This window comes from Penaeus monodon, chromosome 4 (genome assembly GCF_015228065.2).
Source record: "Penaeus monodon isolate SGIC_2016 chromosome 4, NSTDA_Pmon_1, whole genome shotgun sequence".
Lineage (NCBI taxonomy): Eukaryota > Metazoa > Arthropoda > Malacostraca > Decapoda > Penaeidae > Penaeus > Penaeus monodon.
The window spans coordinates 40,248,461-40,252,078 of record NC_051389.1 but is presented as its reverse complement, the minus strand read 5'-3'; the positions used below and the strand labels follow the sequence as shown (position 1 = coordinate 40,252,078).

Sequence of the window (3,618 nt, the reverse complement as noted above, 5' to 3'; positions counted from 1 at the left end):
CTACTACTGCCTGTGGCTCGTGCTTGTACCATACGTCTGCTGTACTAGGGAGTTTGTGGTGTTTGCAAAGTGCCCAGTGTACTGCTGTGGCTACTTTGTCGTGCCTCCTTTTATACTCCTTCTGTGCCAATTTGGAGCATTCACTGGTGATGTGATTTATGGTCTCATCCTTTTGGCCGCACATTCTGCACTTTGTATTTCCCCCTCTACCTCCTATTCTTGCTCTTATTACTCTGGTTCTTAGAGCTTGACCTTGGGCTGATGTTATTAGTCTCTCGTTTTTTTTTATTTCTCCTCTTTTTAACCAGTTCCAGCTGTTCTTGTCCTGGATTTCTTGTACTTGGCGATGGTATTGCCCTGCGAGAGGTTTTTCTATCCATTCAGTTCTTTTCTCCTCTGTCATTCTCTCTTTGTATGATTTGCTATCTTCGTTTTCTTTAATTATATTGTTGGTCCAGACCAATCTTAGGATTGGGTTGGTAGATTCCTTTATATATTGGCCCAGGGCGCAGCATTCGGTTCTGATGGCTTCTTCTGCGCTTATTAATCCTCTACCTCCTTCACTTCTCTTTAGGTATAATCCGTGCACGCTCTTGGGTGCAAAGAATGGTAGATAGTCATCAGTTTTCTGTTTTTTCTGTCTATATTCTGTTGTTCTAGCTTTGTCCAGTCTATTATACCTGCCGAATATCGTAGCACAGGAATAGCCCAGGTGTTGATGGCTTTTATCGTGTTCCCTCCGTTTAGCTCCGATTTTAGTATAGCTCTTATTATTATTATTATTATTATTATTATTATTATTATTATTATTATTATTATTATTATTATTATTATTATTATTATCATTATTATTATTATCATTAATATCATTATTAACTTTATGTGTCATTATTGTCAATATGATCATCACTATGATTATGTTGATGATAATGTTGATAATGATCATTATCATTATTATTGTTATTAATATCATTATCAATCATTATTATTATCATATCATCATCATTATTACTGTTATTATTTTTTGTTGTTGTTACAGTTATTATCATTATCATTATTATCATTATCATTATCATTATCATTATTCATTATTATCATTATTATTATTATTATTACTCTTATTATCACTACATTATTATCATTATTATTATTATCATTACTGTTATTGTCATTACTGTTATTATTCTTACCATTATTATTATATTGTTGTTGTTGTTATCATCACCATCATCATCATCATCATCATCATCATCATCATCATCATCATCATCATCATCATCATCATCATCATCATCATCATCATCATCATCGTTACATTTTTTATAATTCATGAATAAAATAACGTCAAAAATAATAATGATAATATCATCGATAATAATGATGATAAAAATACTAGTAATTACAATAACAACAAGTGATGAGGATGTTGATGAGGATGATGATAATGATGATGATGATGATGATGATGATGATGATGATGATGATGGTGATGGTGATGATGATGATGATGATGATGATGATGATGATGATGATGATGAATGGTGATGGTGATGGTGATGGTGATGGTGATGGTGATGGTGATGGTGATGGTGATGGTGATGATGATGATGATGAGGATGATGATGAGGAGGAGGAGGAGGACAGTAATACTGGGGATTGTATGTAATTTTAACAACAGCAAAAGCAGTATTTTACAATTGAGAGGAAAATATGTAAAAATAACGAAAGTTAAATGTAAAGAATCAGTATCCTGTCAACCTAGCTGCGTAGAAGCGAGGATCCTGCTCTGCGTGAGTTACGTGGTATACTAACCCTGGGTGGAGTCCTGGGCTGCAGCGTAGGACCGGGCTCTTGTATAACCCCCGCTCACATGCTTATGTAAGCCGTACCCCCTCCCCTCTCCCCCGCCTTCCCGGCTGTGCCCTTCATTAATATTGGGAGAGATTTTGTAGAGCAGGATGTGTGGGTGAGGGTACTTTTAGCCCAGTCCCTCCCAATTTCCAATCCTAACGACATGAAGATGCTTTTCGACTGAGTGCACAAACTTTGTTGATGCTATGATTTTCTATAATTTTAGCCTACAAGGGCTAGGTATACCACTGTCAATCCACAAAACGTTGAATGTCATTTGAATGACGACTGTGGGCAGGGTCTATGTGGGGAGGTGCGGGAAGCACCGCGACTTCAAGTTTGTATACGAAATAAAATTTACCAATTATTTTATGAAATGTTAACACCTTGTTCACCTGATAAGCAGTTTTCCTTGAGGCACTACATTCTGATACCATGGGGAATCAGACAGTCGTGCCTCCTCCTGCCCGCCCGATACCCAAACACCTGCTACCAATGTTCTAGCGGCCTTGGCACTCCTTCACTGTCATTCTCAAGTAAAGCTTAGCTTTTTAACGTGTCACATTTCTCCCATGACAGTACCTACCTACAGACGTATATATAGGCATATACGCATATATGTATATATGTATATATATATATATATATATATATATATATATATATATATATATATACATATACACATACACACACAAATGTATATATATATACATATATATATATATATAAATGTATATGAATATGTATGTATGTATGTATGTATGTATGTATGTATGTATGTATGTATGTATGTATGTATGTATGTATAAATGTATGCATGTATATATATATATATATATATATATATATATATATATACATATATATATATATATATATATATATATATACATATATATATATATATATATATATATATATATATATATATATATATATATATATATATATATATATATATGCGTATATGCTATATATGCATCTGTAGGTACTGTCATGTGAGAAATGTGAGACGTTAAAAAGCGAAGTGAGTGTGTGTGTGTGTGTGTGTGTGTGTGTGTGTGTGTGTGTGTGTGTGTGTGTGTGTGTGTGTGTGTGTGTGTGTGCATATACAATTGTACACGTGTACACATGTATACACACATACACACACAGACACAAATAAACACACACACACACACACACACACATGATGATGATGATGGTGATGATGATGATGATGATGATGATGATGATGATGATGATGATGATGATGATGATGATGATGATGATGATGAGGAGGAGGAGGAGGAGGAGGAGGAGGCTAACAGTAATACTGGGGATTGTATGTAATTTTAACAACAGCAAAAGCAGTATTTTACAATTGAGAGGAAAATATGTAAAAATAACGAAAGTTAAATGTAAAGAATCAGTATCCTGTCAACCTAGCTGCGTAGAAGCGGGGATCCTGCTCTGCGTGAGTTACGTGGTATACTAACTCTGGGTGGAGTCCTGGGCTGCAGCGTAGGACCGGGTTCTTGTATAACCCCCGCTCACATGCTTATGTAAGCCGTACCCCCTCCCCTCTCCCCCGCCTTCCCGGCTGTGCCCTTCATTAATATTGGGAGAGATTTTGTAGAGCAGGATGTGTGGGTGAGGGTACTTTTAGCCCAGTCCCTCCCAATTTCCAATCCTAACGACATGAAGATGCTTTTCGACTGAGTGCACAAACTTTGTTGATGCTATGATTTTCTATAATTTTAGCCTTACAAGGGCTAGGTATAC

The 3,618-nt window shown here is 35.8% G+C and overlaps 1 protein-coding gene across 2 annotated transcripts in view; it reads right to left on the bottom strand.

The window, feature by feature from the left end:
* Positions 1–3,329, bottom strand: part of LOC119572207 (methyl farnesoate epoxidase-like) — a 14,376-nt gene extending 11,047 nt beyond the window's left edge. Inside the window, exon 1 of one of the 2 annotated variants that reach the window (XM_037919184.1) lies at positions 3,279–3,329. The gene's annotated coding sequence lies outside the window, so the exon portion shown is untranslated. Of the gene's footprint in view, positions 1–1,758; positions 1,792–3,278 lie in introns of those variants that run through there. The other variant, XM_037919185.1, reaches the window with a different exon arrangement.
* Between the last annotated feature and the right edge of the window lie 289 nt (positions 3,330–3,618).